Source organism: Carassius gibelio, chromosome B9 (genome assembly GCF_023724105.1).
Source record: "Carassius gibelio isolate Cgi1373 ecotype wild population from Czech Republic chromosome B9, carGib1.2-hapl.c, whole genome shotgun sequence".
Lineage (NCBI taxonomy): Eukaryota > Metazoa > Chordata > Actinopteri > Cypriniformes > Cyprinidae > Carassius > Carassius gibelio.
In genome coordinates this window covers 467889-484609 of record NC_068404.1, presented here as the reverse complement: position 1 = coordinate 484609, position 16721 = coordinate 467889, and the positions used below count along the sequence as shown (strand labels likewise).

Here is a 16721-nt window from a genome sequence, read left to right as displayed (position 1 = left end):
ATAGCTCGTTTAGAGAACCTTTTCATGATATGCTAATTTTTTGATATAGGAATTTTGGGTTTTCATGAGCTGTATGCCAAAATCATCAGTATTAAAACAATAAAAGACCTGAAATATATCAGTTGGTGTGCAATGAATATAAAATATATGAAAGTTTAATATTTATCATTACATTATGGAAAATAATGAACTTTTATCACAATATGCTAATTTTTTGAGAAGGACCTTGTATTTTGCTTGTTCACTAGACTCCTTTACCTCAAGAAAATGTAGCTAAAGGTAAGCAGGTAATTAAAAACAACGTACAATTCGACTCTGTATCCTTTCACCATTAGTGTGTGTATCTGTCTTGCCAACGTCTTTCAAGGGAAGGTGGCTAAAATGTCACAAGATTAGCTAATTAGCATATTTATGACGGAAGTGCCTCGCATTGTATTGTTTCCCTGTGCTCACATACTCTATTTTAATGCAGCCAAATTCTCAATAAAGCTGTTTTAATTACTAAATTTTAATGTTTCTGTTGTCAGACAATGGAATGAATATTATAATAACTGAAATGTGGTCTTTTTTTTACTGAAACTGCTGCTCTTCTCTGCGCTCGCTGAACAGGACAGATGCAGAGAGAGGTGTGTTCGTTGGGAGAGAGCGAGCTCTGCTATGCTAAATCTACCGAAAAACTCGCTAAGTTGGCAATACTGGGCGGGAGGGTGCATAGTGAGTTCAGACCAAACTAGAGTAACGATGAGACACGATGAATCCTCCAGTTACTAGCAGCCCTCTGAAAGCTGCCAGTTCACACCAATGCAACGAGACGGTGCGGTGCATCATCTTGATAGTGTTGGGGCAAAATTAAATCAACTCTCATCAGCATAAGAGACAGGCTCACTCTCAGTTATAATTAAAAAGAAAGCTTTCATTATTTGCAAAGAAGGTCCGACAGTCATATAGTAACACTAGTTCCTGCAGAGTGCGATAGACGAGGGGAGTCCTCCACCTTATATCCCTCTGCTGCATCAAGGTTACAAAATCTTAACAGCTGTGCTTTTCCATGAATAACATAAAACACACTCTTCTGTAGGTTGTTTCTCACACATTTAGGACTTAGGTGACCCCCCCTCCCCCCAAGTCATCCTCATACATTGTCCCCCCATTCTATGGCCCAATGACCCTCTCAGGTCATTCTCAGACATCTGTTTCCCCACAGCTGTCGCCCTTCTGTACCCACATGGCTCAGTGAACCACCTGCTTGCCATTACTCTTAGAGCCTGAACCCATCTCACGGTGTCCACACAGCAATTCTAAGAAAACACATGCATGTGAGGGCCTGTAGAAGCAATGTAAATGAATTTTTCCACCACAATAGCAAAACGACTCTTTATACTTCTGTCCAACTTTTGACTTTTTGCCTATTTTTTGTAGCTGGATATATATCATTTGTTGTGTCCAAATATGAATGAGGATATGGTTATTGGGTCTCATTCACTAATTTTTGCGTACAATCTTCTTATTTATACGCACATTTGAACTTCTCACAAGAACTTTCCGCCTAATTCACAACACGTGCGAACGCACATGAGCTTGTTCTTAAACTCGTTCTTCTGTTAGTGAATTTGGAGTCTTCTAAATGAGCGCCTGCGTGCAAGAGGTCAGTAATTAGCATAATTCACGCCCAAACCAGCTCCATATAAGGGGTTTCCACAACGAGGCACTTGTACAGAGAAAGACAATTATGGCACCGAAAACAAAAAAAAAAGAAAAATAACTTTAACAATAATGAACGTGAGGTTTTGCTGTCGGAGGTGGAAGCCAGGAAAAATTCGTTATTTAAAAGTGTATCCACTGGCATAACGTGCACAGGTAAAAAGGAAGCATGGCTTATAACACAGGCTTGGAGATAAGGTGGTATAGGGTGAGAGCAGTTGGTGATGTGGCTTAGGTGTGGTTCCAGTGAGTTGCATAAATCAAAGAGGACTATTTAGAGACCATGCCTCTAAAGACAAGATGAGACACACTAACCACCGTTTATATAAGGATAGATCAGGTGATTGTTGTTTGGACCTCTAATAAATATATATATATATATATTGGAACTGTAATTATAGTTTATCAATAACATCTAATTATATAGGGTTCTTAACACACGCTTATAAGGCCCCGGTTGTACATGATTATTGCATACGTGTGGTATAAGTTGTTCTTGAATCTTTTCGTACATTTAGAATAAATTTTAGTACAAAAGTTTTTGATGAATCATGATTTATTCGTGAAAACGTCCGTACGCACATTTCACGCAAAAACCTGTGCCTACGCATATTTAGTGAATGAGACCCATTGTTATTGACTGTTGTTATTATCATTTAGTGGGGCTTAGGAACATTTTGCGGTGGCTTCAGCCCCCCTAAAATAGGCCTAACGACATCCCTGGACAGCAAGGAACCGAAACTCCATCGGTGACAGAATGGAGAAAAAAATCTTGGGAGAAACCAGGCTCAGTTGGGGTCAGTTCTCCTCTGACCAGACGAAACCAGTAGTTCAATTCCAGGCTGCAGCAAAGTCAGATTGTGCAGAAGAATCATCTGTTTCCTGTGGTCTTGTCCTGGTGCTCATCTGAGACAAGGTCTTTTAAATAATCACTTTTTGGTTTCAAAAGATTAATAAACAATGAACATTTGACCATACATTGATCAGAAAAACTAGCAGGTACAATGTGACAGTCCCTTATGATATTGCAGTGATGTTTAAAATCATAAACAACCTTGTCATAGAAATTACTTTATCATGCACATGAGTCCAAGTATATTGTTTTTGTGTACCCTTAAAAGGTCTCCAAGCATCACATAAGTCATGCATCTTAACAATTTGAATCAATCGATTTCTAGAAGGCATATGAGGCTCTAAGTGATTTCTATCTAGATTAGGTTCAGTACAATTGAAATCACCTCCCAAGAATAAAAAGTCTTCTTGATTACATTTTTGTAAAACAGTGCATAAGAAAAATACCATTCTCTCTATAGCTGAGACTGGTCAGTACACACAAATAAATACAATAACATTCTTTTCATAGCTTGCTCTTATTTTTAAAAGTCTACCCTTTACTATTTATCTACTTTAAAAAAATGTGGGTTGAAATTTTTAGCAAAAGGAACGGCTACTCCACTAAGTAAAGTACTGTGTCTTAAAAATGAAAAACCACCCCATTCTTTAGCCCAATCAGAAGCATTATTTGAATCACTATGAGTTTCATGCAACATTATCACATCTAATTTATTTTGCTTCACAAATTCATAAATTCCAGTTCTTTTCTTAAATTATCTCGCCCCATAAATATGTAAGGAGGCAATATTGATTTCATTCATTTCTGAAAGAAGTAAAGCAAATACTGTTAAAAACAAAACTAGAAACCCATAACTATTCGCTTGAGGCTTTTTATCTATTTCCATTAACAAGATCAGAGTTTAAATTTCGTACAATTTTCTTTAACTGATAAATCTCCTTATTTGTGAATACATTATCAGCCCTAAACAAGCTGGCTTTATCAACAAATTGTTTGATGTCCGGAAAATATTCAGAGGTACATACTCCTCTCTTATTTTTTGTTGCCCTAAGGAAGAGTGTAATGTCTTCTACCTTGTAACTATGACTGGATAAATCACTTTGAGAAAAACTGAAACTTGAATCAGAAGATTCCTTGCCACTTTCCATCCCTCCAGCCACAATTACAGTATGTCATCTTATCGGTTGTGACATAGAACACATAGTCAATGTTGTCAACCTTAATGTTAAGAGTCAAGTCAAGTTCTTCGCTGCCTTTCAAGATCATATAGACAAATCTCCTAAACGAGATCACGTTTTAACAGTTGTGAAGTGGTACCTAAAAGAATCTTCTTAAAGGGTGAAACCAGCTTTCCATAGCGGGACAAAATCTTAAGCAGCATATCATCGGAAACAAAATGTGGAATATTAGACAAAGTAACCTTTTTTGAAGGCACTGAAAGTGGAAGAACAGGTGTGAAGAGGTTGTTCACAACAATACCCATCTCCACTAATTCAATTGCCTTTTCCACTGCCCTAAAAAACAACAACAACAGCACTATTAATTTTGGACGCTGACAAAATACTATCATGCCCAGCAACCTCTCCCATAGCCAAACAGCAATCTTCGACACTCACCGCGGGCAGCACTTTAACACAATGACATCACGTGAGATTATTGAAAAAACCAGCTCGCGCCTCCACCACAGCCACAAAAAGGGGAAAACCCCCCGCGGCTCCAAATCAAACAAACAACAGAACCAAGAGAAAAAAGAAAAAGACAATGAAACAGAAAAATAAAGCTGCTCCGAAACACTCACGCTGACCGGAAATGAGTGAGACAGAGAGGGAGAGACAGAGAGAGAGAGAGGCTTAGACCATTTGTCCTTTTACCTCAATGCAATTTGCTTACAAAAAATTTCATTTCGTAAATTAAATTTCTATTTCTACACATTTAAAACCAACATTTCATTTTCTCCAATTTGACAAAGTACCCCCCTACTGACCACATTTCAGAAAACATTACAATGCTACTGAACAATTTATATGTATACTCTATCTTGATTCTAGCAGTTGTCATCCCTTTTAGTACCATTTCAGCATTAATTGCACAGCAGCAGATACTTGATGGGTGGAAATGTATAAAGCCCATCCCAGTCCTGTGACAGTGCCTCTCTGCAGGTCCCCGGTAGAGCCGCCCACACCTCCTCCATTATTCACCTCATGAGTCGAAGAGATCTCAACCCCATAACACTCCGTAACAGCAAAGACTTTTCCAGTTGTCACCACTTCTCAGATACCCCAGCTTGACATACCCAGCCTTCACAAAACAGCTTTTCACAGAGGACAAAATCCTTGTTCTAATTCATGGGTTATGGAACCCTTATCCAGTCCTCAGGTTGTAAAATATCTGTGTATAATAAATGTCCTTTTCCAAGCAGTTATCATTGACTTATAAAAAGGTGTTGTTTTATTGCATCATTTAATTTTTGATATGTTATTTCACGATGCAATCCAAATGTTTTGAGAAGAGAATTACAACACCCATACTTAAAATTGTTCAATGAGTTAATTTATACTCTCCTTCCCACCATCTATACCACTCCAATTCATTATTACTATCGGAATGTGTTTCTTGTAAAAAAGTTACTTTGACATCATTTAATTTAATACATTCAGAAATCAGTGCTCTTTTGACCCTATCTCTTCCTCCATTGATGTTTAAGGATCCCACTCTTACAAACTCCATAATAAGGTTCCAATGGCGGGAAAAGAAAGACAGAGAGAAAAGAAGAAATAAAACCACCCTTAGTGAATTATACATCATTTAAATTTCCTTTTTTCTGGGGTTTTTTTTTCGTGACAAACTTTCTTAATCGATATCTCTTCCTCCTACTTAAAGGTGCAGTAGGGAACTTTTGTAAAAATATATTTTTTACATATTTGTTAAACCTGTCATTATGTCCTGACAGTAGAATATGAGACAGATAATCTGTGTATAAATCAAGCTCCTCTGGCTCCTCCCAGTGTCCTATTGCCATTTGCAGAAACTCCATCGCTCCCGGTAAAAAACAACCAATCAGAGCTGCGGTCCGTAACTTTGTTTGTGTTCAAAATGTAGAAAAATTAACATAATAAGCGAGTACACCATGAATCCATTTTCCAAACCGTGTTTTTAGCTTGTCCTGAATCACTAGGGTGCACCTATAATAAGTGTTTATATTCGGACTATTTTAGATTGCTTCGGGGGTACCGCGGCGGAGTAACCCAGTACCTTTGTGATTCTTCATAGACATAAACAGAGAGAAGTAGTTCCGGCTACGATGTTCTTCTGCAAGACGCAAGCAGTTCTGTTTATTAACCGCTAGAGCGGCAAAAGTTCCCTACTGCAGCTTTAATTTGTCCTCTCCAACTCGTTTCATCCGGTATAATACAGAACTTTCAAATTTCTTAGTGTCAGTAAAGTAATCCTTCACTTCCCATCTGAAATAAATGTGACATATCTGATACATCTGACAAATCATCACTTTCTTCCTCTCCTTCATTTTCAAACATATCTCCTGAATTCTTACTCTCTAAATTCACTATTGTAACAATAGAACCTTCGTAATCATCAGGAAAAAGGAGGCGGGAACCGGCAGACAATCAAACAGAAACTTTAATAATCAAAATAAATACAAAACAGCGCAACAGCCCCTCGCGGCCGACTGCTGTGCACAAATAAAATCAAACACAACTAAAATCCAGGCCTGGTCCTCTCTCATCGAGAATGCTCTCATCCATTACTGTCGTCACTCTGGTTTTATATCCCTCAATCTCCTCCATGGGACTCGAGACCGGTGGGTCGAGCAGGTGTCGTAACGTGTGAATATAGCCTCTATCATATTCTACAACAAAAACAATCAGAGCGCCTCGCTATCACTAGTTTTATTTTGATCTCCCGGGTCCGCTATTAGCTTATAGCCCGTTAGCATCAGCAAGCGTGTTTGCTGCTAACTGCGCTTACATTGCTAATACTCTATTCACACACATTACCACTGCTGTACTCACTGTTACTTGCTTTAATGGCGGATGAATGTCTCCACTCTGTGCAGCTCGAGCTCGAGGCCGTGGGGAAGCAGATTCGCGACCTGGAAGAGAGGCAGGCCCAGCTGAGAGAGCGGAGAGCCGCGCTGGAATCATCCCGGGATGACGCTCACAAGTCCGGGGTAAGTATACAGCGTGCTGTTAACAGTCCCACCACGTCTACTCCGTGTGTTTCTCTGAGCAGGCCCGGTGCACCCAGGACGCGATCTTCCCAGATGTCCTTCACTACGACACCGGGACACCACGGACCCTGGGTGCATCCACAGCGGAGGACGCGAGCTGGGTCCCGGGTGACGACTTCTCCCCCTCCTGCCTTCGAGATCTCCATCCAGAACCGCTTCGCTCCCCTCCGCGAGACAGGATGCGACGCTGTGATCATCGGAGACTCCATCGTCCGTCACGTCAGCCGAAAGTAAAGTGCACACTCATTGTTTGCCTGGTGCTCATGTTCTCGATGTTTCTGCGCAGATACCCGCGATCCTGAAGGACGGCGAGAGCCCCAGAGCGGTCGTGCTTCACGCCGGGGTTAACGACACCACGCTGCGGCAGACGGAGACGCTGAAGAGGGACTTCAGGAGCCTGATCGAGACGGTTCGCAGCACGACGCCCACGGCGACGATCGTCGTGTCAGGACCACTGCCCACGTATCGACGAGGACACGAAAGGTTCAGTAGACTTTTTGCTTTAAATGAATGGTTGTTGTCATGGTGTAAAGAACAGAAACTGCTATTTGTTAATAACTGGAATCTTTTCTGGGAGCGTCCTAGACTGTTTCGCGCTGATGGATTACACCCCAGCAGAATTGGAGCGGAGCTTCTCTCTGACAACATCTCCAGGACACTTCGCTCCATGTGACTAGTAAGACAATTCTCAAATAACCATTATGATGAGTTTTGTTCTAACCGCTTAAATGCTAAAGGTACTTGCGCTGTAAAACCTATTAAGACTGTGTCTGTTCCCCGAATAGTGAGGTCAAAATATAAATATAATGTAGGATCTAGAAAAAAACTTATCGTAATTAAACCAGAAAAATGTAAAGTAAATGAACAAAAACAATTTTTAAAGTTTGGGCTCATAAATATTAGATCACTCACACCAAAAGCAGTTATTGTAAATAGAATGATCACAGATAATAGTTTTGATGTATTCTGCTTGACTGAAACCTGGCTAAAACCAAATGATTATTTTGGTCTAACTGAGTCTACTCCACCAAACTACTGTTATAAGCATGAGCCCCGTCAGACTGGTCAACAATATATAGTGATATTCTCAATGTTACACAGAAAACAGGATACAGGTTTAACTCTTTTGAAATACTTCTGCTAAATGTTACTCTGTCAGACATGCAAAAGAAATCTAATGTATCTCTTGCTCTGGCTACTGTGTATAGACCACCAGGGCCGTATACAGAATTCCTGAAAGAATTTGCAGATTTCCTCTCAGACATTCTGGTTACAATTGATAAATAGCTAATCATGGGAGATTTTATATTCACGTTGATAATACAATGAAACACTAGTAGATTTAATTATATCGCATGGAATCGATCTAACTGCTATAGATATTGTATCTCAAAGTGATGATATTACAGACCATTTCCTTGTATCGTGCATGCTGCGTATCACTGATATTAACTATATGTCTCAGCGTTACCGTCTGGGCAGAACTATTGTTCCAGCCACCAAAGAAAGATTCGCAAATAACCTGCCTGATCTATCTCAACTGCTATCTGTACCCAAAAATACACATGAATTAGATGAAAGGACTGACAACATGGGCACTATTTTCTCTAATACATTAGATATGGGGTCAGAATTGTTGCATTATTCCAAATAAATAGATTATTATCCATAAATAAATGTAACGAGATTCACAAAAATATATCAAATTCACAAATAAATGTAAAGAGTTTCACAAAAAAATATAAAACTCACAAATAAATAAAATGAGATTTGCAAATAAAAAAATATATATTTACAAATGTGTTTAATGTCACAAACACAACTCTACCTGGCATTTATTTGTGCACCGCTGTCTGTGCATTTGTAAATTACTGCACGCATTTGTGGATCGCTTCCTGTGCATTTGTGGATTTGAAACACTTCTAGCGTCGACGTGCAGATAAATCCACAAATAAGTGGACTCCACCCACCGTCTACTTAACCCAATCAGACAACGCCCATGTTGCACTGACCAATCGCAGCACGCTCTCTCTCCAACCAATCACGTTTTGCCTAACAACCAGGGCGGGATCAGACACATGAACGCGAGTCACTCGCTACAGTCTCTTCAACATGGCCGATCAAGAGGAGTAAAGACAGGTGAGTGATGCTAACACAGTAATTAACTGAAGTTTTACCAGGTTCTTGATATGTCATCATTTGTCATAACTAGTGAGGTAGTTTGACAATTTACACCATGATTTAATAAGTTATTATTTGCTCTCAAGCACCATTTCGAATACTGTCGCATTTGTCTGCCACATACATCAAGGGTGTCTTAATTCTAAAATGGACCATTATTCATTGTGAGGTGTAAATTGTTGTAATTTCTTTACTTTTGAATTTCTTTACTTGTGGCCTACAAAATGCGACCTCCTTGAGAAAGCAGCCATCGAAACAGTCAGCGGATTTATTTTACATTTAGAATTACTGAATTAGTTTATTAGATTAAATAAACTATTACTTAATATTGAGTGCAAGATGAAGAATATGTGAAGCTGCGGGTAGATTCGATGTGCGCCTGTAGTAAAGGTTGCCAACTGCCCTAATTATACAGATATACGTTTGGGGTAAGATCTTCCACTGCATATTACATGAGACTCGGTTTTATTCCCCCTTGTCACCCCCCGCAGTGGCATCGTCTCAGATACTACGAGTATGTGTGAACTGAGGGTCATAAGCTGTTGTTACGTTACCTGGAATGCATGACATGACCACAGCCTGTTCATAGATTTATTGTAATTTATTATAAAGCACATTTGAGGAAAAATTGGTATGTCGTTCAGGTTACTATGATTGGAAGTATTAATAACATGTATTTAGTTACCACTTATAGTCCAACTGAACTTCTTGTACTACAAGTGGTAACTAAATACATATTGTTTTAAATAGAGGTAGTATATTAAAAGCACATTTTAGTTTATGGTGTCTCAAAAGAGCACAGTTGAGTACACTTAGATGTTCTTAAGATTATATTTTTTATTAATACTTTGCAAATCAAATTAGCGATATTTATTGTTTTAATATGTATTATAAATGGCTTAATTACAATATAAATCCTGTAAAAAGTATTTTTCAAACTTCTCATTCTAAGACTCATTGCAGTTTGACAGTTTTAATGCATACAACCTTCCATAAAATGTTAAGAGTTGTTTGTATGCATCTTCTGATTATTTTTCCACACAGTTACTACAGACCAGCTACAAAAGCTTACATCATTTTGGACTGGATGGGAAGTCCCATCCAAGAATCTCCAGGTAAATGTTTGGAATGGAAGATACTTCAAGGCTTCTACCTGCAGCAGGACCCTGATGATACCAGCTGAAATAACCACAATGGATAACTTTGCATCTACATTGCAAGCTTGTGCTAACACATCCTCCACTGGATTTGGACTCATTTAATTCTGGACACTGGTTCTATGTAATTTTTTTTTTCTATGTACAAGTAATAATAATAAAAAAAGTACTTCAATAACATTTTAAAATAAATTTAATTATTTTACATGTCTTAAAAGGTTGTTTCCACAAGTTTTACTTAAGATACAACTATATATACACATTTACAACCTTGCTGTCAAAATTAGAGCAGCATAAAATAAACCTTCAAATATCCCTTTATTCAATCAAAGTCTGTACATATGTGAGAGTCTTGAGGTATACATCTACTCCAAATGAATCAGACACTTGCAGTGGGTCAATTTGCTCATTTGTGAGTTGTGGCCTGTGAATTACAGGCACGTTGACTGCAAAGTGAACATGGTCAGCATCTCCACCATCTTGTTCAACTGCCATTGAGTCTGAATATTCCATCTAAAGGTAAACAAATAAATCATTTTAAATATGGGGGGTTAATCTAACAGAGCAAAACCAATAAAGCATTGTAAGAAGAAATAATTACCTCAGGGTTAATTATTGGATTCTGTCTCTGGCCAAACACATTCTCTCATCCGACGAACGATAGTTGTATGAGTGACACCTAAAATGTTACTGATGTTTTCCTGGGGTAATCCAAGCTTCAGAAAGTGGATTAGTCTGTCATTTGCTGCCTCACTGTCCTAAAATGCATAATAACAAACACAGAACATTTTGATCAATGAAATAAACCTTGTTCATAATGAAATATTAGTCTAATTGGTAAATACAGCACAGTACTTTAGATTTTTTTATTTTTAGCAGATAGCCAATATTCCAACAATATTTTTAAATGTAACATGCTACATGACCAAGTGGTCATTTAATTACCTTAAAAAAAAAAAATTAATAACACAGACGGACGGATGGGTTCAGAAAACACCAGAGAGGTAGAAAACTGGGAAACACTAGTTAAATTACAAATAACGTTATAGTTTTATTTTGGATGTTACTACAGTAATGAGCATTATATATAATAGTAATTAGTGGAGCGGCGATGATCTGCACTAATGCCCGAGCAGCACTTTCACCTTGTGCAGAAAGGCCCTGAACAAACAGTAAGTAAACACAAACTGCAGCCAAATATTTAACTGAACAGACTGTAGTTTAAAGGTGCATGGAGTAACCGTTCCAGTTATATACAAGGGAACATAATAATGAGGAAAGCCAACTTTTCACTATAGTGATGGGAAGTCAGGTTCTTTTTTCGAAAACTGGTTCTTTTCGACAGTTAATTTCAATTAACATGTCATGCATTCCAGGTAACGTAACAACAGCTTATGACCCTCAGTTCACACATACTCGTAGTATCTGAGACGATGCCACTGCGGGGGGTGACAAGGGGGAATAAAACCGAGTCTCATGTAATATGCAGTGGAAGATCTTACCCCAAACGTATATCTGTATAATTAGGGCAGTTGGCAACCTTTACTACAGGCGCACATCGAATCTACCCGCAGCTTCACATATTCTTCATCTTGCACTCAATATTAAGTAATAGTTTATTTAATCTAATAAACTAATTCAGTAATTCTAAATGTAAAATAAATCCGCTGACTGTTTCGATGGCTGCTTTCTCAAGGAGGTCGCATTTTGTAGGCCACAAGTAAAGAAATTCAAAAGTAAAGAAATTACAACAATTTACACCTCACAATGAATAATGGTCCATTTTAGAATTAAGACACCCTTGATGTATGTGGCAGACAAATGCGACAGTCTTCGAAATGGTGCTTGAGAGCAAATAATAACTTATTAAATCATGGTGTAAATTGTCAAACTACCTCACTAGTTATGACAAATGATGACATATCAAGAACCTGGTAAAACTTCAGTTAATTACTGTGTTAGCATCACTCACCTGTCTTTACTCCTCTTGATCGGCCATGTTGAAGAGACTGTAGCGAGTGACTCGCGTTCATGTGTCTGATCCCGCCCTGGTTGTTAGGCAAAACGTGATTGGTTGGAGAGAGAGCGTGCTGCGATTGGTCAGTGCAACATGGGCGTTGTCTGATTGGGTTAAGTAGACGGTGGGTGGAGTCCACTTATTTGTGGATTTATCTGCACGTCGACGCTAGAAGTGTTTCAAATCCACAAATGCACAGGAAGCGATCCACAAATGCGTGCAGTAATTTACAAATGCACAGACAGCGGTGCACAAATAAATGCCAGGTAGAGTTGTGTTTGTGACATTAAACACATTTGTAAATATATATTTTTTTATTTGCAAATCTCATTTTATTTATTTGTGAGTTTTATATATTTTTGTGAATCTCGTTACATTTATTTATGGATAATAATCTATTTATTTGGAATAATGCAACAATTCTGACCCCATAATTAGAAGCTGTTGCCCCGATCAAATTGAAAAAGGTTAGAGAAAAACGTACTGTGCCATGGTATAACATTAATACTCACTCTCTCGAGAAAGAAACTCCTAGTCTTGAACGCAAATGGAGAAAAACTAACTTAGAAGTTTTTAGAATTGCATGGAAAAACAGTATGTCCAGCTATAGACAGGCTCTAAAAACTGCTAGGGCAGAGCATATACACAAACTCATTGAAAATAACCAAAACAATCCAAGGTTTTTATTTAGCACAGTGGCTAAGTTAACAAATTACCAGACGCCACCTGATTCAAATATTCCACCAACGTTAAACAGTAATGACTTTATGAATTTCTTCACTGATAAAATAGATAACATTAGAAATACAATAGCGAATGTAGATTCTACATCATCTAACACTTCAGTTTCATCCATCGCACCCAAAGATAAACTGCAGTGCTTTACAACCATAGGACAGGAAGAGCTAAATAAACTTATCACTGTATCTAAACCAACAACATGTTTATTAGATCCTGTACCCACTAAATTACTGAAAGAGCTGTTATCTGTAGCTGAAGAACCGCTTCTCAATATCATTAACTCGTCGTTATCTTTAGGACACGTCCCAAAACCATTCAAGCTGGCGGTTATCAAGCCTCTTATTAAGAAACCAAAACTAGATCCTAGTGAACTGGCAAATTATAGGCCCATTTCAAATCTTCCATTTATGTCTACAATTTTAGAAAAAGTTGTGTCTGCTCAATTGAGCTCCTTCCTGCAAAAAAAAAAAAAGATCTGTATGAAGAATTTCAGTCAGGTTTCAGGCCCCACCATAGCACAGAAACTACACTTGTTAAAATTACAAATTACCTGCTTCTTGCGTCAGATCAAGGCTGCATCTCATTGCTAGTTATTGCTCATTGCTATTGTATTTGTTCCGGTTCTTATTATTATTCTTCCTTTTTCCGACTAGGAGTCTATGGCAGCCCAGAGAACCGATTGCGGGAAAGTTGTATAATTTGGCACACTGATAGAGGACAGTCCCAACATTAACTATAGCAAATTTGAAGTATCTAACTCCTACTCTCTAGCGCCACCACTTGTCCAAACTTTCAATGTTTGTATGCTAATAACTTTTGAACCGTAAGCCAGAAAATGGAAATTCTTTTTTCCGCAAGGTTTAGTTTTTTCGCTATTTTAAATTTTTCGAAAAACCTACTTTTTCGAACTCGTCCTAGACAGTTAGTCCAATTTTCATGAAAATTGGCTCAGAACATCTTCAGACCATGCTGGCAAAAAGTGATTGATTCGTTCAACCGTTATCGAATAATGCCTAAAAAAATATGACGAAAAGCACGCAAAAATACACGTGAGGCTATATCTCGGCAACGGTTTGGCATATTGAGACCAAACTTGGTGTGTGTTATAATAAGCATGACCCGAGACTACCTGCAGTGTTTCGAAACAGCGCCACCTAGTGTTCAGGAGATATGAAAAATGCATATTTTGGCTTATAACTTCTGAATGGTTTGGCCAAAAATCACACAACTGGTCTTTTTAGATTCAGTGAGTCATGTCGAGTCGAATGATATCAAATTTTCTTGTGTCGGCCATTTTAGGCGTCTGCCATTTTGAATTATGTTTCAAAATGCTGTATTTTTTGAATGCATTATCGTATCGTTATGAAAATATTACAAAAATCTCAGAGTTATAATGAAATATCACAAAAATGCTAATAACTTATGAATACATTAGACTATTGAAATGAAAATGGTCTACATATATTCTGTGGGTGATGTCGAGAGCATTGATACCAATTCTGCGAAAATTGGCCATACTTCCTGTCTGCCATTTTGATTAATGTTGAAAACCTACTTTTTCTAACTCCTCCTAGACCGTTAGTCCGATTTTCACCAAATTTGACGTGGATCATCTTCAGACCATGTTGGCAAAAAGTTATGGATTTCGTATCGATATACGAAACGGTTCTTATTTAGCTCATCAACGAATTTGCTTGAAGGGTGCCAAAATGCATTTGAGGCTGTATCTCCACAAAGCTTTGACATATTTGCACCAAACTTTATATGTGTCATCAACCCCTCACACTGACTATGCCACATAAATTTGGTAACAGCGTCACCTATTGGTCAAGAGTAATAAACCATTCATTAACCATGAATAATTACACTTTAAAAAATGCTAATAACTTTTATTGCATTACCCTATTTGAATGAACCTGGGCTCAAAATATTCCCTGGCTTATGCCGATAACATAGATACTAAATATGCCAGTGTTTACTGAAGTTCCGGTCCGCCATTTTGATTTATGTTGAAAACCTACTTTTTCGAACTCCTCATCAACCGTAGGTCTGATTTTCACCAAATTCGAATCAGATGATCTTCAGATGATGCTAACTCAAAGTCATGGATTTTGTGTTGATAGACAAAACCGTTTTCACATACCACAGCGACGAAGTTGAGGCACAATGACAAAATGACACTTGAGGCTGTATCTCTGGAATGCTTTGGCATATTAACACCAAACTTTGTGTGTGTCATTGAAAAGTCACACAGAGTACACCAAATTGATTTTATAACAGCGCCGCCTATTGGTCAAACTTGATAAGCCAAGTAATCATGCTACTAGAGGTGGTATTTTTTTAGCCATTTCAATTACAATAATCCTAAAATTGCTGTTATTGCTCATTAATGCATTTGGTGTGATGCTCCATGCCATGCTTAGCTCCTACATTTGCCGTTGGAGTGCTTGGCCCCGTAATTGCTGCTTGCAGCTATATTTTTACTTGATCTTAGTGCAGCGTTCGACACCTTAGATCATGACATACTCATAGAACAATTACAAAACTATACAGGTATTCAAGGGCAGGCTCTAAGATGGTTTAAATCCTACCTGTCCGATTTCTACCAATTTGTTTATTTAAATGGGGAGTCATCTCCCCATTCCCTCATAAAAGGAAAAGGAACTGTAATGGCACCGGCGTGGCTAGCTCGTCCTTTGGCTCTCCTGGCTGTTGTAAGTTTTATACTGTTTTTATTAAATATCATCAGGACCACTGACTCTCTGCGGACGTATGATCGTATAGAGCTCTTAAATATTAAAGTTTTGGTGGATTCGTGTGCTGAATATAACAACAAGGGATCTTCAAAGTCGCCCCCTTTTTATCTGGCTGATATACCAGAGCACCTGCTCCACCTGAAGGCTCTGCTTCCTAGGAAACGCCGGTGCAGAGGAGTACGCAGCAGTAGGCTAGCCAGGCTGAAATCCTGGTTAGCACTTTCTCCAAATTTGGCGTTGTCTTACGCAAGTATCCCTCAAGAGTACTTGTTTTTATCACCTGATATCTCAGCCTTTTTCGCTCCTGTTGGCAGCTATCTGGTCCCTGTTGTCGGTAAACTGGATGAGTGTTTTACTGTGAGCCATTGCCGATCTCGGCTACGTGGAGTGAACCCAATCCATTGCCTTTTCGGAACTGTTACCTCCAGAGTGTACTTTTATAAACACACTGCGTACGATTGGACGTGGAGGTGGAATTCCCACAATATTAAAGTGTCGCTTACATTGTAAGCCATTGTCGATGGCTTTTACTTAATTTGAGCTAAGCTGTTTTGAACTGGGTGCGCGAAATCCTGTTCTGTGTGCGGTGATATATCGGTTACCAAAGCATAATCAGGAGTTTATTAAGGATTTTTCCTGATTTTATTGCTGTTATGAGGACAAATTATGATAAGATTCTAATTGTTGGTGATTTTAATGTACATGTCTTTTGCCCTTTAAAAGCTTTGGTGAAAGAGTTTTTAGATTTGATTGATGGTTTTAATTTAATTCAACATGTTGCAGGATCCACACAAATGCTGTACATGGCCATTTATTGGATCTTGTATTGTCCTATGGGTTGCCTATTGATAATGTATTAGTGTCTGATGCTATTTTTTCGGATCATTGCCCTGTCATGTTTGATTTTGTTTTTAACGATTTAGCAAAACCACCTGCTCCTCTGCGTCATGGCCGCACTTTTAAGCCAGACACATCATTGTGTTTTTCTTCCTTTTATGCTGCTCATGTGCAAGCAAACAGTAGTTCCGCTGCCTATGATACAGAGTAATTAACAAATGTTTTTCTGTCA

General features: G+C 38.4%; 1 protein-coding gene and 1 long non-coding RNA gene across 4 annotated transcripts in view; one reads left to right on the top strand and one right to left on the bottom strand.

The window, feature by feature from the left end:
* Positions 1 to 16721, top strand: part of il10rb (interleukin 10 receptor, beta) — a 134113-nt gene that overhangs the window by 57086 nt on the left and 60306 nt on the right. The gene's annotated exons all lie outside the window — the stretch shown is intronic.
* LOC127964435 (uncharacterized) lies at positions 10440 to 13299 on the bottom strand. Its single transcript, XR_008155045.1, has 3 exons — positions 12111 to 13299; positions 10740 to 10896; positions 10440 to 10651 (listed from the first exon to the last, which is right to left on the bottom strand). It is a non-coding gene; the product is annotated as an uncharacterized LOC127964435 (long non-coding RNA).